Source organism: Cornus florida, unplaced genomic scaffold (assembly GCF_030987335.1).
Source record: "Cornus florida cultivar Cherokee Brave unplaced genomic scaffold, ASM3098733v1 CherokeeBrave_3.0.0_Hap2_Chr08, whole genome shotgun sequence".
In the NCBI taxonomy this organism is placed as follows: domain Eukaryota; kingdom Viridiplantae; phylum Streptophyta; class Magnoliopsida; order Cornales; family Cornaceae; genus Cornus; species Cornus florida.
This window is the reverse complement of record NW_026775578.1, coordinates 78,454,333-78,464,907: the sequence shown is the minus strand read 5'-3', so window position 1 is coordinate 78,464,907 and position 10,575 is coordinate 78,454,333. Positions and strand designations below refer to the sequence as shown.

The following is a 10,575-nucleotide window of genomic DNA, read 5'->3' as shown; positions in this document are numbered from 1 at the left end:
ACCCAAAGCCAATATCTAGACTTCGCAAGAAATGAAATTTAAGATAGAAATGAGGGAGGAATAGGGTTTTGACACCCTACGAAATGTTTTGCTAGTTTTTAATGTCTCTAGCATAACATTGGGCTCTTTTGGACCAGATCAAAGATCTTGTAATGCATCCCCTCCTTGTTTGGGTGATAGATGCTTTGAACTCCACCCAATAAATAGTTCTTTGAAGAACTTATTAGATTAAGCTTAAGAGAAACTTTTGATCCCTTGTCAATGCAATCACAATCTTTGGGCTTCCATGCCCTTTCAAAGTAAGAATTTGAAACAACACTTTGAGAATGCAAGGTTGAAGATGATCCTTTTGAAGTTTTGGTCTTACACAAAAGCTCACTTCCTTGACATTGAAGCTCATGACATTTATCTACAACATTAACCTCTCCTTCATATTTGTCAAATGAATTGGGTGTGGGGTTGAAGATATTCAACTTCACCTTCATGTGGCCAAATGAGATCTTTATTATCCCCATCCTACAATTAATGTTGGCATTAACGGTTGCCAAAAAAGGACAGCCAAGGATAACGGGAATTTGGCTTTTAGGATTGGGGACCGGTTCCATGTCAATGACAACAAAATCAACGGGGAAGAAGAATTTGTCAATCTTTATCAATACATCCTCAATTATACCCCTAGGCTTCTTAATGATCGGTCGGTAAGTTGTAAAACTATCGACGTCAATTTCAATTCACCTAGGCCTAATTTGACATAAACCGAGTATGGAAGAAGGTTAACACTTGCTCCTAAGTCAAGAAGCGCCCGATTAATGATATGATCACCAATGATGCATGAAGTAGTAGGTGAACCAGGGTCCTTAAACTATGGTAAAGTGTTATGTTGCAAAATTGAGCTTACTTGCTCGGTCAAAACCACTTTTCTTGGTGCTTGGCTCTTGTTCTTCCGCTTTTGGGTGCACAAGTCTTTCAAGAATTTGGCATAAGCCAGAATTTGCTTGATTGCATCCAAAAGTGGAAGGTTGAATTTCACTTACCTAAACATTTACATGATTTCATTGGTTTTTGCCTTTTGCTTGTCTCTTGAAATGGATCCTTTTAAGGCATCCGGAAATGGGGCTTTTGATTCAAAACTCTTGTCAAAATTTTTCTTTAAAGTTTCTTCAACACAAGAAGTTTTTAAATCACTTTGTTTCAAATCATTTTTCAACAAAACCTTTTCAAATTCATTTTTTTGCAAATCTTTCTTCAAATTATTTTCAAAATCATTCTTCAAATCGCATTTTGAAGCTTTCTCATTCATAAGATCATGTATATGCAACGAAGGAGGAACGAGATACGAAACTGGACGGGTGAAAACTTGAGGTTGTACCGATTCACTCTCTTCATTGGACATTTCAACTTGATTATCCATAATCCTACCACTCCGCAAGGTAGTCACCGCATTAACATGCTTAATGGTGTGGCCTTCTGATGAGGAATGGGTTTCCACAACACATTGTTGCTTAGGTGGGGCATTCATAGGCATCTTTCCCTTCTCTCTAGCATTAAGAGTGCTTGCTATTTGCCCTACTTGGGTTTTTAGCTTCGCAATAGATTGAGACTGAGAATGAAGCAATTGAGTGTTAGCCTCTAAAGTGCCCAAAGCATTCAAAACTTTTTCTCCAAAGGCGGGACTTCTAGCATTTCCTTGGTAATAAGATTGGTTGGGAAAATGAGTGTTAGCAAATTGATTCCCTTGTGATTGATAAGGTCTATAACCTTGGGATCCTTGGTTTTGAAGTGGAGGTGGAATGTACTTCCCTTGAAAACCGCCTTGGGAAGGGTTTGAGCCCTTTCCTTGGTTTTTCCAAGAGAAATTCGGATGATTTCTCTAACTTGGATTATAATGAGTACCATAAGGATTGTTCCCTTGGTTCACAAAAGTTGCATTGACTTGTTCATTAGGTTCATTTTGCACTTGTCCGTGAGGATAATGAGAAGTAGAATAAAGAGCACTAGAACAAGTCATACATGTTTCATTTGACGCATAATGAGAATGGTTAGGGAAGGAAGATACTTGGTTTGCCGAGTTTTGGTTAATCAAAAATTGATCAAATCTTTGAGATAAAGACTTCATTTCGGCGGCTATTTCATTTGAATGGTTGACTTAATGTAAGCCAACACTCTTCCTACCTTGTGAATTTCTACCATTCTTGGATGATAATGTTCTATGCAAAGAATTTTCACTCATGCTCTCATAAAGACGCCACTCATCATCCTCATGCCTATTAATGTATGAGCCACCCATGGAAGTATCAACCATGCCTTTGTAATTGTTCAATAAGCTCTCAAACAAATATTGAACTAATTGCCATTTGGGCATGTCATGATGTGGACACTTCCTAAGTAATTCATTAAAGCGTTCCCATGCCTCATGAAACATTTCTCCATCCCCATGTGAAAATTCTCGAATTGAGGTTCGCATGACATTGGTCTTAGAAACCGGATAGTACTTCTTCAAGAACTCTTGTTGCATTTATGCCCAAGAAGTTATTGAAAAAGGCCTAAGATTGTTAAACCAATACTTTGCCTTGTCTTTTAAGGTGAATGGAAAAAGTTTGAGTCTTAAGATCTCTTCCGGCATGTCCGTATATTTTACAGTGGAATATACTTCTAGAAACTCATCCAAATGCTTGTAAGGTTCTTCACTTGGAAGTCCATGATAGTTAGGAAGCATTTGAATGGTTTGTGGCTTAATTTCATAGTGATGTGCTCTAAATGGTAGCAATTGAATGCATGTGGGTGCATTGTATTCATTAGGCACATAGTGATCTCTTAAAGCAAGTGGAGGATTAGCAATTTAAGGTGCAACATGGGCACCTTGATTTTGATTTCCTTGAATGATGGGAGGTTGTGGAGCATACATTGCCTTGGCATTCCAAATGGAACTTGGCCTTGTTGTTGTTGTGGTTGGTGAATGAATGGCATAGGCATGTCTAATGGTGCTTGCATGTTCTCATGATGCACATTTGGATGGAGGATACCTTGTTGGTCTATGTGACCAAGGTCCTCTACATACTCTTCATTATGGCCTTCCATTGATGTAATGGATTGGGTAGAACAAGAACTTCCTTTTCCCCTAGGATTTCTAACTACGGATTCAAGATGCAAATCAAGAGGGACACGAGTTGGTCTTAGTGATCTACGACCATGCATGCACAATGTAAAAACACACAAACACAATGAATGAACAAACACTTCGACTTCACAACAATTAAATGAATCTTCCTCCACAAACACTTAACCCATACTCCTATGCTTTAACAACAATGATGTAAAGAACAATTAAGAATGCTTCCACGCGGGCTCACGATTTATCTAAGAATTTAAAAACAAGCCTCCACACGGTCTGACGATTTAACTAAAGGATTGAGTAAGAAAAAGGTCATAAAGGTCCTTTAGCACTTCAACTCCAAATTTATAGCTTAGCTTAGCATTTTTTTTAAAATTTTTAGCATTTTTCCTTGCTTACTTAGGTCCTTTGCTTGGTGGCTCCTTTGCTTGCCTCCTAGCTTAATGCTCTTTATAAAAAATGAACAAACACAATAAGTAATCAAAAAAAAAAATAAAAACAAAGTAAAGACACGATCAAAAGAGTACTAATTCCTAATGAATTCCACAAATACAATGTTGCCTAATCCCTGGCAACGGTGCCAAAAATTATCGTCGTTGTCCTACCATATGCTTAAGAGTGTGCATTAAGGCGAGGGCCAAGTTTTACATTTATAAAAGCCACTACTACCTTCACTAAAAATATAGTTAGGGTGAGTTGGGATCGTCCCAAGGGATTGGAGTCGAATTTGGTTGTGGAATCACTATTAGCGTTAGTAGGTCGAGTGATCAAACAAATAATTGGTTGGTTGATAAACTAAAGAGCAAATTAAACTAAATAACTGAATGCAATAAAGAGTAAGTAAGAGAGAGAGAGATCTTGTGGTTTAGAGGTCACCATCAAACAATACTTTTCTACACCCTTAACAAGTGACTAACGAGAGAAATGTGTGTTACAATATTAATGTGTGTGTTGGTTGATTCAATTAGCAAGGGTGACCAATTAAGTATATATTGTCTAAGCAACATGTGAAAAGCATAATATATCTAACAATTAAGTATATATTGTCTAAATAGCATGTGAAAAGTATAATATATCTAGCAAGTCAATAATCCTTTCATTAAGCTCACAAGCCAAATACACCATAAGGTTAGAGACATATGCTACTTGTAGTCAAAAGTATGGAATATCAAGCAACAAGCATAGATTGTCCTCCCATCTAACAACTATGCTACCACTACACTACAATTAAGCTAATGACATGGAATTAAACTAATTAAGCTAAGGGAGAGGTATAATCCATCAAGAAATAAGCATGAACCATCTAGAAAATTACAAGAGCATTCCATTAAGCACAATGTTTTGACAATCTCTAGATCTATGGTATTAATACACATAGACAGGCATCAATAACACAAGAAATAGAGACAAACACATGAACATCTATTCTAGCATACATAGACATATTGATAGAATGAAATGATCAATTGGAAGCATTAAACCACATAAATCATTGAATAAACAAGATCTATATATATATAAGGGCCAAAACATGTATTACAACACTAATCCCTCAATAATACACAAAATCAAGATGTAGAAAGCATGCTTGGGCTAACTCTAGCCCCAAGAGGATGTTTAGCCACTCATGGTAGTGCTTTTCCAACCCTCAAGGGCTAACTTCATGGTAGAGATTTACTTTTTGGTTGATGAAGAGTCTCCAATGGTGTCTCTAGCCTCCTTTTCTTCTAAGCTTGCTCTCCAAGAGTTCTTACAAGGTATGATATGATATGATATGATGTAAAAAGTAATCCTTATCCTTATATAGGTAGGTCAAAATGACACACAAAATGAGCTGGGGTCGTACAGCAAATATTCCCCAATGATTGGATAAAAGACAACTTTCAATGACCTAGAAATTTAACTTTTTCACACTGGAGGAAGTTCGATCGATTGAACCTTGGACTTGGATCGATTGAACATGGCTGAGATCTATTGAACTTAGGCTGGATCGATCCTTAATGGCTGCACTTTTTGGATAAAGACAAATCTGAGATATTTTGAAGATATTTTTGAGAAAAGGACAAAAGTGGTTGGTAGGGTGGTACAACTAGATAAAATCAATCATTTGGATAAGGACAAGGCAGTTCGATCAATCGAAGAATGATGTTAGATCGATCGAACTTTTGAGATCTCTGAAAATGTTGTCATGGCTTTGATCCATCTTGAAGTGCTAAGATCGATCATGTTGGATCCATCAACATTTGATCTGAGATCGATCGAAGATGTTGATTTCCACCTTTTTCTTCCTTTTGCTTCCACTTGGCTCCTTTCTTTGATTCATCCCAGAATTGCTTCATTTCTGCTCTTATTTGGTTGAGTTAGCTTATTTTCGGGATAATTGCCTGAAAATGGAAATAATACGAAATCAATCTAAAATGGTAAAGTAAGATAGATAAGGGTACTAGAATGCCTAAGCTTAAGGGGTTTAAATACGCACTTTTTTTAGCTCATCACAAATATAAAAATAAAGTATAGTACATCCAGAAGCAAAGCCAATAGACACGGCTGCAAAAATAGTATAACAGTATCAAAAACATGATGAGATTAAAGATATATAAAATAACAGGAGGAAAGGGATAGAGAGATCAGGAAGAAGAGGTAGGATGGGCAAGTCGCACTCTGCGGATGTCTTTGGATAGATCTCTGAATGCAGTCATGACATCCGTACGGAGGGTAGCAATATCAGCTCTAATGGAGATAGCATCCTCTCAGAGAGAGACTATGTCGGCGCGGATAGATACGACAGCATCCTCCAAAGCCTGGAGTCGCTCTCCAAAGCCGGGTGTTTGTGTTGAAGCCTCAGGTATGGCTGGATCGGGAGAATGATGATCCTGAGCCTGCTCTGCATTGTGAATAGGTGACCTAACTAGAGAGGGCTGCTCTAAATGAATATCCATATGTACGGCAGCTGGATCGACTGCTGCGTCATCCGCTATCAGGTCTGTTGCTGTTACTGCCTCCTCAGCCTCTAGCTCCTTTGCTGCCTCGGTTGCGTCCTCCTGTAATCTCTTGATAATAACATTGTAGCTCTTATCCTAGTCCTTCTTCTGGAAGTGACAGGATTCTCGCTCAGGGTGCTCCCGTGGATGAAAAGGATAGCGCTGGTCTAGCAAGATCTGGGTGATGAGGTGGCCAAATGGGAGGGACTTAGCCCTTTTGGGCTTCTCCTTGCTAATGTGCTCATCATAGAGCTTCCTCATCATGCTCCAGATGAACGCAGGGATAGACAGCCAATACCCTGTATAGAAAGCATACAGAGCTGTCAAGTAGTCGCCTCTCCGCTAAATCTTATGGTCGGCCATGAAGACATTGCAGAACAAGATTGAGTCAAAGAACCACAAGTCATTTGGCAAATAGGTACGGGTGGCAAAGGTCTCGCCATCGACATAATGTCCTGTAAGGAAAACTGACATATCTGCATATGAAGGCTGGTATAGCCTGGGATATGTTTCCTGTAGCTCTGGATAACAGTCATGTGGATAATGGCATGATCTGGATAATGTGCCCACAGTGATAGAAATCAGATGGCCATCAATGGAGGTCCTCAGCTCCATCGTGTTACGCGGGGCAGGCCGAAGGTTCTGGAAGAACATCCGTATTAGCCTCGGGTACACCGGGTATGTGACAAGGGCAAAAATGGCTGCAAGGCCCCTCCGCAATATATCATCATAAGCTGATTGGGTAAGCACTGATCTGGAAAAGAAATCTGTGTCGAAAACTAACTCAGGCGCCACTAGAAGGCGTGAGTATCTGCGTAATGGCTGGTCTAACTCTTGGGATGGCTGAGCTAGTTGGGGTGGTGGAGATAGTATGTGCTCAGCCTCAGCGTCACCGTGTGAAGGAGATGCGCCAGCATCATAATGTAATCTGTTGTCAAAATGGGGAGACTATGTGGGCTCAGCTGGCTCCTCCTGTATGGGGTCCTGGGTATGAGATGGACCGGCCTCGTCATCCAAAGTCTGCCTGCCTCGACGGTGATAGTGTCCGCGGGCTACAGTCTTTACCCGAGCCACGGCCTGTAAAATAATTGAAAACTTGCAAGGGAAGTCAGTGCCAGAATAATGAATTTAAAGCACAAAATAGAATCATGTATGTTAAGTAAAATAGGCAAAATAGATAAATGACATGAATCTATAGAAGTGACAGGATGTGAACATGCTAAGCAGTATAAGTGTAAAATGCATCCAATGTGGAAAATCACAGGCATTGGGCATGAATGAGATAGCATGGACACAAGATAAGATGCATGGAATGTGTATATGCAATCTGTGAAGTTCGATCGATCACAAAAAATGTGAGATTCGATCTTTCATGATCGAATCTGAGAAATTAAGTAACTAAGTTCGATCGTCTCACTCGATCGATCTCACTCAATCGATCTGAGAAATATGTTTGATCGATCAAACTCTGTGAAGAACGTGGACAGTCACAGATCTGTGACGTGGATGGCACGGGACCTTCACGAACATAGTCGTGGGGCCATTAACACACAAAGCATCAATCCTATTCACCTAATGAGGCCCATACTTCCAAAAATCAAAACAAATCTCAACCATATATACATATATAAACAAAAAGCTTCAAACTTCATCAATGGAGATTTTGAACATTAAAAGAGCATGGATCTAACATTTAAAACATGACTACATCATATTGAAGATTGAAATCACAAATGAAGTCTCAGATTTTACCCAAAATGAGAGAAAAGAGATGAGGTGCGAAGAAGTGACGAGATCCGAGATCCAAGAGGAGACAATGATTCGGGATGAGGGGCAATCGCCGGAGGTGCTCGCCGGATATGGGGAAGATGGGTGCAGCGGCGACGAGAGGGTTAGGGCTTGAGAGGGTTAGATCAATCTTTGAAATCGATCTTGAAACCCTTGGTTTCATTTTTAAAAACTTCCCCGAACCAGTTCGATTGATCGAACTAAAACCTCAGATCGATCAAACTGAAATGATCTCTTTGAATTTCTTTTGAAATTTTTGAATTTTTTTTTTTTTTTTTTTTTTATAAAATTTAAACGAAAAATTAAAAATTTAAAACTAAAAATTAAAAATTGAAAATAAAAATTTTTGGAATTTTTTTTTTTTGAAGAATTAAAATAAAATAAAATAAAATCTTTTTGGGATTTTTGGAAAATAAATTAAAAAATAAAAAAAATATTTTTGGAATTTTAAAATTAAAAAGTCAAAACAAAGTCAAGGATAGTAAGATGAAGAACAGAGATCGATTTGAACAAAATGTTCGATCGATCTAACAGAGAGCTAAAAATATGCAGGTTTTTGGGTTCAGAAATTTTCTAAGCGTTGGAACTCAAGATCGATCGAACTTGAAGTTTGGATCGATCTAAGAACTTATGATCGATCTGAGAAAAAGTTCGAACGATGGGACAGAGAGGTGATTTGGATACAGGTGGATGCAGGTTGAAAATTTTCTAAGTGTTGGATGTAAGTTGAAGTTCGATCGATCGAACTCTCATTTGAGATCGATCGAACTTATGCAAAATGCTCAATTTTAACATAAAAGTGCATGCAGTCCTAATCACAGTTCCTAGCTGTGACGGCCCAAGGTTTTTCAACCCTGTGCGTCAGTGATGAACCAGAAAATGACCCGATAACGGATCCGAATTGCGGAAGCAAAAGATGAAACGACATCCCTAGGGACATAACATGTTTCTAGACACCAAAGAGACCCTCAATGAGATCATGGAACCCGAAGAAAACAAATGCGGAAACAAGACTTCAAAAATGGACAAAAGGAACCCAAGGGTAAAGTGGTCATTTCTATCCTAAAAGTGAGTACTACCAAGCACACCGTTGGAAATACAATGAAAAATTAATGAATCTAGACTCAAGAATCACTTGATTCGGAGTCCGGACGGCAAAGATATCAAATCTTGAAGTCGAAGGAAGAAAAACCCTATCCCGGTTCGAGCCAAAAACTGACACCCCTCCACTAAAACTGGAATAACTTGAGCTACCAAATGAATCTGAAACTGTAATTGGTACCATTGGAAATCTTATTTCGATGTGGTCAATTTAGACTCAAGAACGGACCAATTTGGAGTTAAAACGAGGAAGATATGACAATTTGAAGTTGGAGGTGCAGTGCTGAACCAAGACACAAAAACACCCTGTGAACAGTACTTCAAGCGCTCGAACTTACAACTTCGAGTGCTCAAACAGTACCTACCCAAGGCCAAAACTATCTGCCCAAACTTCGAGCGCTCGAACTCCCATTTAGAGTGCTCGAACTCTTGTGGCTGCACCTGAAATACGACCTTGAAATGCCATTTTGAGGACTTTCTGGGACTTTTTTGGGAAAAAGTTGTGAAGTAACCAGCCTTAAAATCATGTTTTCTGGTCACCCATGTCAAGACCAACATTTATTTTTTCAAGTGAAATACCAAAAATGCCCTTGAGTTCTCATTTGGCAAAAATATGTAAATGAATGCTACTCTAAGTGTTCATTTCTTTAAGGATGGTGTTGTGTGCCAAAGTGAGCATGCACACATATGTAAAATGAGTAAATACACATGTTCCAATAGCTCATGGTCACATAACATGTCATATACAAAATACAACCTTTCAAACCTCGAATTCTCATCATTTCATAAGACAACTATGGGATTAAACTAGCATACATGTGATATAAATGTACATGGCACTTGGCCTCATGTTATGCTTACAAAATAGACATCTTCAAGTGTTCTTAGATATACATTACACATCAAGTAAGCCATTTTAGCTTTTACAATACCATACATCCATGGTATACAAAATTAACATCCAAAAAGGAAGGCATGCTAAACAAGTGCATGTCAATATACAAAAATGCTTCAAATAACTCAAAATCTTCTAAGGATGATGAGCATCCAAGAACATGGTCTCTTTACCTGAAAATTAACCCAAACCACTAGGGTGAGTAATCAAGTTACTCGTAGGAGAAGCATATGCGTATACCCTAAAGTTTCAATATCATTGCAAGATTAATATAGACGAATACAAGGGAGCATTCCACTTAACGTTTATGTTCAAGGTGTTCTAAGGGATCTTCTTAAGCTAACTTAAATGTTTTTTAGCAACACAATATCAAAATGGATGTACTTAGCAACATCAAACCGCATATAACAAAATTTACAAGTTACAAATAGCATTGATTGCCAACTTGGAAATGAATGCGAAATTAAAAAAAAGTAGAATCCTTGGACACCTAAGCTCGGAATTCTGCCGAGACCTCAATGGTTATTCCGGGCATTAACCCGCAGGGAAGACCACCCTAAGTGCGCACTATCTCGATTGGGGAGAACTCATACCTCCCGTACTAGAGCCAAACTATAGCCATGTTACTAGTAACTATGTCCCAAGAGAATCCAAAGTATATATCAAGTTCAAAACTTATATATAGATAACAAGGCATA

At 38.6% G+C, this 10,575-nt stretch overlaps 1 pseudogene; it reads left to right on the top strand.

The window, feature by feature from the left end:
* The first annotated feature begins 2,360 nt into the window (after positions 1–2,360).
* LOC132272103 (small nucleolar RNA R71) lies at positions 2,361–2,459 on the top strand (annotated as a pseudogene).
* Positions 2,460–10,575: the final 8,116 nt, after the last annotated feature.